General features: G+C 37.6%; 1 long non-coding RNA gene across 1 annotated transcript; it reads right to left on the bottom strand.

Moving 5' to 3' along the window:
- Positions 1–6,984: 6,984 nt before the first annotated feature.
- On the bottom strand, positions 6,985–12,815 carry LOC129350716 (uncharacterized). The gene is made up of 3 exons (XR_008604200.1): positions 12,241–12,815; positions 11,484–11,553; positions 6,985–11,397 (listed from the first exon to the last, which is right to left on the bottom strand). It is a non-coding gene; the product is annotated as an uncharacterized LOC129350716 (long non-coding RNA).
- Positions 12,816–14,326: the final 1,511 nt, after the last annotated feature.

The following is a 14,326-nucleotide window of genomic DNA, read 5'->3' as shown; positions in this document are numbered from 1 at the left end:
ATTTGTCTAATAATGTTATGCTACATTATCTTCATGTAGCACTAGCTAACTAGGTGACTTTACATTTGTCTAATAATATTATGCTATATTAGCTTCCTGTAGCACTAGCCAACTAGGTGACTTTACATTTGTCTAATAATGTTATGCTACATTATCTTCATGTAGCACTAGCTAACTAGGTGACTTTACATTTGTCTAATAATATTATGCTATATTAGCTTCCTGTAGCACTAGCCAACTAGGTGACTTTACATTTGTCTAATAATGTTATGCTACATTAGCTTCCTGTAGCACTAACTAACTAGGTGACTTTACATTTGTCTAATAATATTTTGCTATATTAGCTTCCTGTAGCACTAACTAACTAGGTGACTTTACATTTATCTAATAATGTCATGCTACATTAGCTTGCTGTCCCTCTCCCTAGCTAGCTTTAATTCTGAGCTACTGTCAGCTAAACATCCGTGTTGAGTCATCATTACTTATATTTAATCATTTTAAATAATATTAATAATTATGTAAAGTTCTAACTTTTGTCCTAGACTCCTATATTGTATATACGTTAGCAATAATCGAACAGTTTAAAAATAACATTGTGTTATCTATTTTTCATGTCATAGTTGAAGTCAGAGCCACAATAAAATTTAAGATTATAGTTAATCTTATATACTAGTAAGAAGTTTAGATTGCTCAAAGTGACTCCTGAGGTAAAATTACCCCTGGAGGCATCTTCCCCCATCAGAACATGCACTGTGAAAATTGGCATAGATTTCAGTAATTTCCTTCCTGACCGCCAAATATATAACTACAATTTAAAAAAAAAAAAAAAAAAAGTACTATTAATTTAAAGATTTAACTGAAAAAGAAAATGAAAAAAGTCAAAAAATGCACATAATGTCCACATAAAATATCTGTATTTTACAAATGACTTTGTTTTGACAAGATTTGACTGTAAAATTACACTCAAACCAATGACGGAGACAGACAATTTGCATAGGGATGGCTGGACTGAGAGCATTACTCCCATTAATGTGGCACAGAAACTGATGTCTTGAACTCTGTAAACCAAATTGTCATTTTGTTTTGGTCAATTACATTTTTCATTAGCTTATAGGCATGGCTGCCATGTAGAGGTACACCATGAGGATGATCTTTTTTTATGAAACCCTTCATCAAAATAAGCCTGGCACGGCTGTTGCAAGTTACACCTTTTAAATTCTTTGTATTATAATTGAAATTCTGCAAAGTTTAGGGTGTACCTCCTATTCTGTGAGTGTGTCTGTGGTTCTCTAACATGCCTCTGTTGTGGCAGTGTGGGGTGTCACAGTCAAACACTTCATTTCCTGCATTCTGGTCAATTTTTATGCTCCAGTTTGTGCCTCTCAGAATCAATTTATGGTGCAAATGTCTTTGTTTATGTGAAGGAAAGCACAAAATTCAGGCATGAGATGACAATTCAAAATACAGTGGAACATAATGCAGTAAGGCTTTCAGGCATTCTGTGCTGCCTTTAAATATTTATTCTTCTGCAGATCAACTTTTCTCATTTAATATGATCCCTGCTGAGTCAACACACATATAGACGGGATTTACTCTTCTGTCCTCCTTTATCTCTCTTTGTTTGGGGAAAATAACCTCTTTAAATGTGCATGCAGCACCTATTCTCATCAATGACAAACTAATTCATTTTAATTTATTCACAAACCCCTGGATTTTAATAGATCATGTGGGTGTCAGCAAGATATCTGCTCATGATCAGAACTTTCTGTGCATTCCAAATGTGTCGTACATATCTGTGTTTGAGATACTGGAGAGAACCTGCTTGTGTTGGAGGCTTTGCTGTGTCTATGAGGAAACGTTATAGGGGGATGTACACCCTGCGTCAACCTTGAAATCTACGCCTGTGGCTGCCTACACAGTCCCTATAATACACGCTAATAGCACACTCAGAGCCCATTTTAGCCATTGTGAGTCATTTTACTCACACTTACTTGATACTTTTCTAATAATACTTAAGCTTTTTTCACTTCAAAGGCAATTTTAGTGCAGGACGTGAATATGTGCAGTTCAGTTCAATTCAGTTTTCTTTATGCAGGGCAAATATACAATATAAAGCATCTGAGACACTTCACATAGTAAGGTCAAGACCTCACAACATTATATTATGGAGAGAAACCCAACAAATTCAATGATTCCATTTGAACAAGCACTTGCAATGGCGGAAAGAAAAGCTATTAGCAGGGAGGGCAGCCACACTGGAAAAAATTCCCCTCTCAAAAAAAGAAAAACAAAAGCTTATTTCAAGGAACTTTTAAATTGAAATAAGTGAAAAAATCTGCCAATAGAACAAGTGAAAAATGGCTTGGTAAGATTTCTTGAAGTAAGATATGATATTTAGAATCTTACGATCTCAAAATTAGCTGGGAAAACTTATTTTAAGCTATATTTTACAAGGATTGTCAAGCTTAGGTGTCTTAAAATAAGCAGGACATGCCAAAAAAAGGCAGTTTTTCACTCAAAAACCGATTTTTGCTTTCATGTAACCTCCTCATTTGAGATGTATTAACCCTCCTGCTGTCTTCATTTATGGACACCAAAAAATATTGTTTCCTTGTCTGAAAAAAATCCAAAAATTCAGCAAAAAATTCCCCAAATTTCTGAAAATTTGCAAAACCTTCAGGAAGAAAATTCTAATAATTCCTTAAACGTTTCCCTTAAAAGTTTTATTTTGAAAAAAAATCCCCCAAATTTGGCAAGAAAATTCTTGTAAATATTTTCAAGAAAATGAGTAAAAATCTTCCAAAAACATCCTAAAAATACCTAAAGTGATTAAATATATAAGTAAAACTTCTAATATTTTCTTTAAGAACATTCACATAAAAATCAACCAAAATCCAGCGAAATTCGCTGGATTTTGGTTGATTTTTATTTGAAGGTTCTTAAGAAACATTTGTAGCTTTTCTTTTTTGCCACCAAAAAATGTTCAAAGATTTCCCAAAAATGTTGAAAATATGGACATCAGAAGTTTCACTGTGAAAATATATTTTTTCCCCACATTTTCAAACTTTAAAATGGGTCAATTTTGACCCGCAGGACGACATGAGGGTGAAACTTGTTTTGAGTTTTCTTGTAAAATTAAGCTCAAAACAAGATAATTTCAACATTGTTTGACTTAACGAGATATTTAAGATGTATTGTCTTAAAACAAGTCCCTCCATCTTGCTGAAATGCCACTTGTCAAGTGAATTTATCCTAAATCGAGTGGGATGAGACATTTTGACTAAAAATAATACAGATAGACTTGGTAAGATTTTGAATTTTTACAGTGCATCTGCCTTGACTGGTTGGGGAGAGGGCAAAAAAATATGTACTGGAAAAGAAAGAAGATGCCATTGTCAGATTATTCTTTCAGGAATCACAACAAACTGCACCCTGAAAGCATCAGTAAAATAAAGATTTGTTTAGCCTCTCGTGTGTTACCTTGCATTGGGAATCCAAAGGATGGACGTGTTTAATTTTGAATTTATTCAAAATTCATTTCATTCATGTATTTTACCTTTAATATTGCTAATTAAATGACATTACATGGTAGAAATCTGTTCTCACTTTGACATGAAAGAGTCTTTCAATTAAAGCCGCATTTGTTTGATCATGATTAAATGTTAAATAGCAATGAAAGGAATATTTTTTTAACCAGAATTCCATTTTAATTTTTCAATTAAACTTACCATATCCAATAAACACTACACATTAAAGTCTAATCATTTTATTAATAACAAGAAGACACTGCATTAAAAACTACTATTAGGTATATAATGCAGGCTGCGTCTCTTGGCTCTTGTGATGATGAAGCATATACTGTATGTACAGCAATTTATATACACTCCACATATATACGGCCCATGGATTGTGCAGTTAATTAAAAGTCTGCCACGACGCAACGTTACACCATTCAAAACAGCATTTAATTACAAAGACAAGAGCTGCATATGCACATCTATTGTATGAGAATAATTAGACAGCCTATTATAGCAGAGTCTGGTTATTTTACCTTGATGAATAGCAAATAAATTAGTGGCTGCTTTTTATAGTCTGTTCAGTGATAGGAGGCCCAAGCATCCTTAACCCCCATGTCTGTTTTGCACTGGCCATTAGTGCTACTCTGCCATTTATCAAGCAAAAAGTGTCAAAACCACCATGTAAAATAGTCTGTTACAAGGAATTCAGATTGTTGCTTGAGCATAAGTACAGAATTATTACCAACAACTTGTACTACAAATGTGTCTTTTGCAGAATGGTTCATATTGAATTCTTTTGGTTGATGCATTAAAATGATGGAATTGGTTTAAATGGAACTTATGTGAGCTTCCTTGTACACTGAGTAGCTTTTATCCTTTAAAATTCATCATATTTTATGAAGCGATCATACGTTTTATGGTATGTGAAATCTCAGTCTGATAACTTACCAGCAGTGAAGGAAAGTAGAAGGTAGCATTTAACCCTCGTGTCGTCCTGCGGGTCAAAATTGACCCGTTTTAAAGTTTGAAAATGTGGGGGGGAAAAAAAATATTTTCACAGTGAAACTTCTGACGTCCACATTTTCAACATTTTTGGGAAATCTTTGAATATTTTTTGGCGGAAAAAAAAGAAATGTTAAAAATGTTTCTGAAGAACATTCACATAAAAATCAACCAAAATCCAGCAAATTTCGCTGGATTTTGGTTGATTTTTATGTGAATGTTCTTAAAGAAAACATTAGAAGTTTTACTGAAATATATGTAATCACTTTAGATATTTTCAGGATTTTTTTGGAAGATTTTTACTAATTTTTTTGAAAATATTTACAAGAACTTTCTTGCCATATTTGGGGGATTTTTTTAAAAAATAAAACTTTTAAGGGAAACTTTTAAGGAATTATTGGAATTTTCTTCCTGAAGGTTTTGCACATTTTCAGAAATTTGGGGAATTTTTTTGCAGAATTTTTGGAATTTTTCAGACAAGGAAACAATATTTTTTGGTGCCCGTAAATGAGGACAACAGGAGGGTTAAAGGAAACACTTAAAACTGCACTCAAGTAGAGAAGCTGAGTTAATACAATAGTTTAAATGAGTAGTGAAAACCAACAGATAAATTGCTGTTATTTGGTCCAATTGGACATGGAAGCTTGATTGTTGCTAAAATTTTAGAAGCACTGATGTCAATTTGAGGTAAATTTGAATGTATCGGGTCTACTAATATCTGCCCTCATGTCTACTGTTTGTGTATTTGTAGGTCTTCATCAGCATGTGTGTGCCAAATTACCTCTGATTCCGAATCATCCGGCCTGTTCCTTCTACGGTTTCACCACAACAGACGCAAGCAATAAGGTATCTTGTTACGTGGATGACCACATGTTGAATGTTGCCAAGTCTTATGTCTCTGCCAGGTCAGTTTTAGACATACTGAGGTCATATGTCCTGATCCTATGATGGGCACGGCTCTGACTGCAGCCATCCTTCAACGACATAATGAACCAATGGGCCTGGCTGCACCTGCTTAGATCTGAGGGTTCTGTTAATCTCCCCTTCATTCCCATGCAATGTGTGTGTGCTTTAATCTGGCCCCAGATGTTCAGTTAATGATTGATAATTTGATTAGACTCATTAATTTAGACACAGATAAACAGATAAAAATGCAGACTTTTCTTAGTCATCTTGCATGGTTGATAATCCAGCCTATTTGGGTTCTTCACTCCAATAACAACAATAAATTCCAGCTTCACCTTTACTTGTTATTGTTCCTTTGCAGTTGAAGGACATATAATAAGTACAGTCAGTGTCATTTATGTGCATGTAGCTTCTTTTCCTCATCATGGATGTCCTACATGCATAAAAAGCACCTTCAGCTTGCTGCAAATCAGGAGCTATGCAGCTAATTTAAACAGGATTTATCTTCTGCATTTTTTTAAACACATGCCCGGTAGAGAAAGCAATCAAGACCAAATGGAAGAATCAACCAGAAACACAGATCTGCGAGCTGATAGGAGTATCAAGTCCCGAGCAGATTCATTCTTGTTCCATTAATTCTAGTCTCATTCAGTTCAAAGTCATTCACAGACTCCATTATTCAAAGACAAAATTACACAAGAAGATCCCTCCGATATGTGATAAATGTAGCTCGGAGGAGACAAAACTACTTCACAGACTCACCCTTTGTCCTAAAATAGAAAATCTCTAGTCTGAACTTTTTAAACACTCTGTGAAGTTGTTAATATCTATATTGAACCAGACCCTGCTTTCATAGTTTTGGGAGATTCTCTGAACCAAATTCAACACTTAAGAGGACAAAACAACAAATTCCCTCTTATCATGTAATCGGCATTAAGAATACTCTCCAGTGCACAAAAAGGAAATTCCCATGGGCAAATTATGTCTCAGATAGTTAGTCAATATTATTTGAAAGTATAAAGTTCTTGTCAAAGGACAGATGGAGTTAGATAACATCTGGCAGCCTTTTATCTACTACCTAGAGAGCTAGTATTAATCCTGGGGATCGAGAACTGTATTTAGATTTGACTTTTATGCTATTTGGCATTCTTTGAATGTCACTTTCACTTTCATCTACTTGTTCTGAAAATAGATAAAATTGACCTTCCCATAAGCGAGAATAAATACCATATGGCACCAGCAGCTCTAAGTTATTATTTTGTCACTGTCAAGATCAAGAGTAAATATGGCTTTTGTGTTAACCTTACATATACGGTATGTACAACAGAAAACACTTCACACATACTGCAGATATGACCTTAGGGGTAAAACGCCAAATAGACAACAACCACAAACTACGGAGATGACTGAGCCTCAGGATGTGCGTCATCCAAATGCTAGCAGACATTGCTGTGTGTGTGCATCACTGGTCTGTTTCTGACACACACACACACACACACACACACACACACACACACACACACACACACACACACACACACACACACACACACACACACAGGTCTGTCATGTTTTAATGACACTTCACTGACTGAAAAGACGATTTTACATCATCCACAACACAAATACAACTTAATCAAATTAGAGACTTTTTTTTTTGTCCACTTGAACAGTTCATCCATGGACAGCTGGCCTGCATGCAATCTAAAATTTGAAAAAAGAAGTGGCATAGCGGAAAGACACACACACACACACACACACACACACACACACACACACACACACACACACACACACACACACACACACACACACCCACACACACACACACCTGCTGTTTGCTAGTTCTGGCAGGATGGCTGACATGTGTGCACCCAGGACTGCGACTCAGCGGCGCTCGTTTCCCGTCGCGCGTGCACAGAAATACCACTGTTGTAGTCTGTTACATAAACTCACTCATTAGAAAGTGCACAGCTGACTGTGTGTTAGCATGCGCGCGCGTGTGTGTGTGTGTGTGTGTGTGTGTGTGAGAGAGTTGTAGTGTTACATCGGTTCCAGCGCCTCACTGAGGTGCAGAAACGTCTGTTTTAAGGCCTTTACTGGAACTGGGGTTAGAGTGGCCCTGTTCTCAGGGAGGCAGTAGACAGTGAACTCACTGACTCTTCTGGTAGACATATAAAGTAAGGTTTTACAATATCAATTATTTATATACAAAAACATTCACAGCACACTTACTAGGTTACTCAATAGTGGGTCCATTATTAATTTTACAAGTTTTAAAAACTTTTTATTTCCCATGGTGTATACTATTTGGATGAATTAACATTTAGGGAAATATGCTAATTTGCATTCTTGCAGAGAGTTTGATGAGATTCATATCTGCTAAATATGAAGCTGCAGCCAGCAGCTTTACTTGGCACAAAGACTGAAGGATATAGATATTTTGCAAAACAAACATTATTTTCAATCTATATTTTCAACCTTTGGGCACCTCGTCCACATGGAAATAGAACTTAAGTCACCCAAATGCTTTGTAATGCACAGATTTAAAAACTAAAAATCAATTCCTGCATGAACGGCGTTGCGTTGTGTAATGAGCATGTATCTGGAACAGCATCACTGGAGATATGGCAGATACGTACAACCGGCTACAAGTTTACAGCTTAACTTGGCATTGTTGCACCACTTCACCCAAAAACACAAGTTTTCTCTGCTATTAGCTGTATGATTGATAGCCAGGCCTGTTTGTTTTTGCATTCTTGGTTGTGTGGATAAACATTTTTGTAAGTGGAAGGGAAAAATTTCTATATAGAAAATATTTATATTAGTATGTTCAGGACCTACATACCAAGAATTTAAAAGTTAGCTAATTACCTATTACCTGTTGTGATATATTGGTATTGATCATAAATGTGATATTTAAAAACATGAAATACTGATATCATGCTGACAACACACACGATAATATCCTAATAATCCAGTGCCAGTAACTATCTGGTTGGCATTCCAACGTAGCAGGTGGCGGTATTACACCTTACAGCTGGTTGCCACCACCCCCCCAAAAAGGAAAAAAAACGAAGAGCACGATGCCAGAACTAGCCAGCGTAGCTGCTACCACAGTGGGTGACTACTTCTGCCGTGCAAAACCATGTGGAGGAGATGACAGACGAAAGAAAGAGGCCTTACATGCACCCAAAAAAAGCATTTTTAAAAAAATAGTCAGTAGATATTGCAAAGATTTGGTCGACCAAAATGGTTTTGTCAGTGTCAAGACAGATTATTAATAATTAAGGAGCGAGATAATGATATTTGGAATCAAAATCTTGATGTCAAATTTTGGAAAAACATAGTATTCAACAAAAAACTATATATATATTACATATATTTAATTGAAAAAGAAGTTTTTAACATTTAACCTTCAATGTAAATAGGCCAATCAGACAGTGCTGTGGGTGGGACATGACTCGAGAACACACATGGATCGCTACAGATAGAGTATTTTGCATTGTTGTCTATTATTATGATGAATTATAACCTCAGTCTAACAGAATTTTCCATATTTAAGTCATAAATAAATGTTTAATGTATTGACTATGGGTAAATTTTCCCCTCAAACACTCTGCAGCATCTCTTCTCCTGATCTATTTTGACTGGTGGTCGCCCAGATACCCAAAATATTAACTCTCCCTGCATGTGATTTCTTAACTCTCATGTTGATGCAGTTTTCAACTAGCCTCTATGCTACAACAGTATAATAGAATTTCTGCACTAAACTTCTGGTTTTTGTGTGGCAGCCCAGATTCTCCAGGAGCCCCATCTGGCCGCTCCTATAAAACATTTCTGGAGGTGCTCCTGCAAACTCTAGATAAAAAAAAAAAAACCAATGGGCCTATTTCCCAAATTCTTTTTAACATATTTATTCAGGCTTTTCTGGAGGTTGTTTAACTGCAAACGAGGAGAGACAGTTTTTATTTACCATGACATCATGACTGTAACTTAGACCGCTGCCCATGTCGACATAGCTATCTGCTTTGATCATCAGTGTGTGTAAATGTCTGTGTGTGCATGGCTGTACAAGAGATCGAGTGACACCTCAACAAGTGAAGCTCATAAATATTAATAGGGGCCTCATGAATATTCAGGCAACGGCCTATGAATATTTAAACTATGATGGAGCATGTGGCCGGGTGACTAGACAGCCACAGACAAGAAACAGACAAATAGACCTCCTCCTTTGCTTCCTAACCTCAGTGAGACGCAGCGGCGCAGCCTTTCTTTAAAGCTACATTAATTCTAATTAAGAATACATAATTTTCATGATTTTGCTTTCACGTGAACTCTGGCTCGGGATAAGAATAATGGTCGCCACGCTGCACAGGACCAGCTTCTTTATTCAAATGAGGTAAACATGCTGAGTGGAGGCTTCATAATTCAAACCCTGGAAACTCTCTGCGTTGTAATGATGGTGTAGATTTTAATAAAGTTAGATCTGGGCATTCTGTTTCATCCCTTACTGGCTTATTTTAGTGATTATACTTAACTCTGATAGTATTCAGCTGCTAATAATGTCTTCTTTACATTCCCACTTGCTGTTTTATTATAAGACATAACCAGGATCAATTCTAGGGTATGTACTGTTTATTGGTTGCTTCCAATTAGAGCTTAGAGTGACTGTGGACCTCTATATTACTGAAATATCCCCAAAAATGTGACAATATTCTAGTGATTATAAACATACAAGTGGCCCAACATGTTCATATTTTACGCCACAAATATAAATGTGCATGAGTTCCACTAATTAACATTCTTATACACCAGTATCCCCATAGAAACTCATTTTCTGTGTTAAAAAGGTGAGGAAAGGTTACGTCTTAAAATAGCATATAATCTACCCGGAGTCACAATTCTGCATCACAACAAGGATCACATTAGTAACACAGATATCATCATTCTCATTGGTAGGATGCAGGCAGATGTCACAGACGTTTAAGCCTCGCAAACGGCTAATTCGGGTGCAAATATATGTGAAGATGGAGAAACTGTTAACGAAACCAAAAGCGTCAGGAGTACAGTTTGCATTCTGAGGTGCAGGATTTGTGAAGGTTTCGAACGTACAATTCACTGATTTCACACAATGACTCACACTTCTAATTAGAGATATCACACACTGCTTTGTTTCCCACCCACAACAAAAGCATTAACCTCAACTTTATGCAATGTCCTCTGGTTCAAACTACACCTATATCTGGGGTGGAGGGAGTGGGGTATCTGAGGCATTAAAAGAAACAAACAGACAAACAAAACCCTGCTGTAACACCCTCGGGTAAAGTGGATGATGAATTTAGATGCAGTGCGTCAGCAGTCAGAATTACAAAACTCCGAGCACAGTGAGGAATAATACGGGTTCAAACGTGGGTTGGACTGAGAGTGCAGATTGTGCTAAAACAGTTTAGGTGCTCAGGAGAGCTGTGAAGGAAGCATCTCGCTATGAAGAATCCACCCGACTGGTTTTATTTTCTGATCAATGACAGTGACTCAGTGTGGATCACCTTCCGCTACATGGAAATAAGCCAAGGCGGCTTTGTGCCCTGTGGACAAACTTGGTGTGCGTAAATGTGGCCACCTACACACACACACAAACACACTGGGAAGATGCACGCTGGATCAGAGTGCATCAGAAAGTGTGTGTGAAGGTGAAGGAAGTGCACCTGTTTAGTGATAGACCTCAGCAGTGCAGTGGCTGTGTGGGTTTGTGGTCTATAACGGATGTTTGACAGGCTGATGAGCTCTGGCACTCACACACACTCTGCTTCCTCCACAAATTCTCCCCTCCTCTGCCTGTCTTCTCATCTCTTTAGGCGGTGGGCGTAAACTCCCTCCTTTTCTTCCTAAACGCCGTCTTTCCATCTCCACTCTTTCTCTCCAATCCGTCCGTGCACGTTGCTTTCCGCTGATTGCGAGTTTGACAGGTCTTCAGAGGAAGAAACACAGAGGGAGAGGAATCAAACAATCTCCTCAATTAGACAGCCCACACAAATGCACGTCTGAACTCCATACCATCTTCATCAGTTGTCGCAGTTTTCATCTCTCAGTCGCAGACACCTTTGTTCCCCGAGTCGAAAACACACTGTTCACAACAAAGGCAGAGAAAACCATTTAGCTTTGAAGAACAGGAAGCCGCGACAAGCTTTTAAGGTTTATTTGCATCGAGAGGAGGGAGTCTCTCTCTGCTTTTTCTGCCTTAATTGACCCATCAGTTTGCCTGAAATTTGCAAAGTCTACACAGCAGCCACTGATGTGAGGGCATCCGCAATGCAAATGGATCTCCGGCTGATTTTGTTGTAAGATTTAATATAATCTCTCTCTTAAAGAGGTCGGATTTCTGCAGTTTAAGTGCAATTAACGCTGAGAGGTGAGAGCTGCTGTTATTGTCCTGCGCCGTGCAGTTAATGAAGCACAGTGCTGAGTGGAAATGAAAGGATCCAGTCAAGGTTTCTGATGTAATAAGCTTGCAGGTTTGAACAGGAGCAGGGAGTAAACACAGCCTCTTTGGTCTTATGTCACCGAGCAGACTTTCAGCTGTCACTGAGCCTTGATGACTAAACGCCATAGAAACACACTTAATCTAACGCTGCTGTTGAAGCCACACACTCAATGTGAAGAGCGACAGGCTGCTACAAAGGAAGAGAAAGTAAAAAAAAAAAAAAACAAACACAGGAACCAAAGAGGAAGCGAAGTCCATACAGAACCTCCGGACAGTCAACAATGGGGATGAGTCAATACTGTAGTAATACTGCGGTGCACTGCAGCATACCTGGAGGGGCTCAGACCTGTTGATGCAATCAGTGGTGGATGTCTTCAGCTTTCACTTTGCTCCCATCCGTCTCCTCTCCACTTGGCTGTCACCCTCTCTCGCATCCTCTCCCTCCTCCCACAACTCCTGCCTTCTTCCTCACTCCCGTCCTCTCTCTTTTTCTTCCTCGTCGCTCATTGTTGCTGGGAGAAAAGAAAAAACTCCAGTTCTGCAAAAGTCAGTTCTTGGAGATCAACTGTATTTTCACAAGTCATTCATACCGTCTCATTACGCTGTTGTAGTCATGAGATCTTTTGCATTTCTGTGTTGGTATCTTTACAAGGCAACATTTACGCCTAAACAAAGTGCAGTGGGGCTTTTTTTAGTTCAAGTGTGGCAAACTTTCTTTCTAGCTTCATTTTTCTCCCCTCCTCATCCATCTTCTTTCACATACTGTACATCCTCCTCCTCCCCCCCTCTGTCTCCCATCATCAGGGACTCAATCTTTACAAATCGTCTTCATTTCCTCTCCTTCTCTTAATCCTTCTCTCTATTTTTCACTCCATTTTTCACTGCATCCTCACTCTCATCCCGTATCGTTGACCTGGAAGCCTCTGAGCTCTGGGTTCTCTCAGCCGTGGGCATCATGACCATAAGCTGAGTCGCAAGGCTATTTATATTTGTTCCTAATGAGGTGAGATTTCTCTCCGCCATAGCAACAGTCTCTATGGATACCCTGCACTTGGATACCAGATCCCATTCTGTTTTAAATGTCTTATTATGGGCTGCGCCTCCCCCAAACAGACAAGGTAAAGAACTTTTACCTTGAAATAAGTGAAAAAATCGGCCAATAGAACAAATGAAAAATGGCTTGGTAAGATTTCTTGAAATAACATGATATTTAGAATCTTGAGATCTCAAAATTAGCTGGGAAAACTTATTTTAAGCTATATTTTACCAGGATTGTCAAGCTTAGTGTCTTAAAATAAGCCAGACATGCTTTAAAAAAAATAGCAATTTTTCACTCAAAAATAGATTTTTGCTTTCATGTAACCTCCTAATTTGAGATGTATTAGACTTATTTTGAGTTTTCTTGTAAAATACAACTCAAAACATCATTTCAAGATTGTTTGACTTAACAAGATATTTAAGATGCATTGTCTTAACCGTCCTGTTGTCCTCATTTACAGGCACCAAAAAATATTGTTTCCTTGTCTGAAAAAAAACAGCCAAAAATTCCCAAATTTCTGAAAATTTGCAAAACCTTCAGGAAGAAAATTCCAATAATTCCATAAAAGTTTCCATTAGAAGTTTTATTTTTAAAAAAATCCCCCAAATTTGGCAAGAAAATTCTTGGAAATATTTTCCAAAAAATGAGTAAAAATCTTCCAAAAAATCCTAAAAATATCTAAAGTGATTACATATATATCAGTAAAACTTCTAATATTTTCTTTAAGAACTTTCACAAAAAAAATTAAACCAAAATCCAGCAAAATTCGCTGGATTTTGGTTGATTTTTTTGTGAATGTTCTTAAAGAAACATTTTTAACATTTTTTTTTCACCAAAAAAAATGTGAAAAAATTTCCCAAAAATGTTGAAAATGTGGACGTCAGAAGTTTCACTGTGAAAATATATTTTTTTTCCACATTTTCAAACTTTAAAACAGGTCAATTTTGACCCGCAGGACAACACGGTATAAAACAAGTCCCTCCATCTTGCTGAAATGTCACTTTTTGAGTGAATTTATCTTAAATCGAGTGGGATGCAACATTTTGACTAAAAATAAGACAAACAGACTCGGTACGATTTTGAGTTTTTGCAGTGCTGCTCAGTTATTTTTTTTTTCCTTTTTAAATCATCAGCTTCTGCAACTAGCAGAAAGGGGAGCAGAGACCTCTACAGGTGCTCTCATTATTTGATCTGAAAGACACACACACACACACACACACACACACACACACACACACACACACACACACACACACACACACACACACACACACAGGGGGAGGATCTGATGGGTGTGCTATTGATCAGGTCTGAGCCAAGTTGCAGCACAAGACCCAGGCAGCCGAGCTCAGATCATTAGCGGGGGGCCCTGTGTGG

Source organism: Amphiprion ocellaris, chromosome 15 (assembly GCF_022539595.1).
Source record: "Amphiprion ocellaris isolate individual 3 ecotype Okinawa chromosome 15, ASM2253959v1, whole genome shotgun sequence".
NCBI lineage: Eukaryota > Metazoa > Chordata > Actinopteri > Pomacentridae > Amphiprion > Amphiprion ocellaris.
This window is presented reverse-complemented; position numbering and strand designations above follow the sequence as displayed.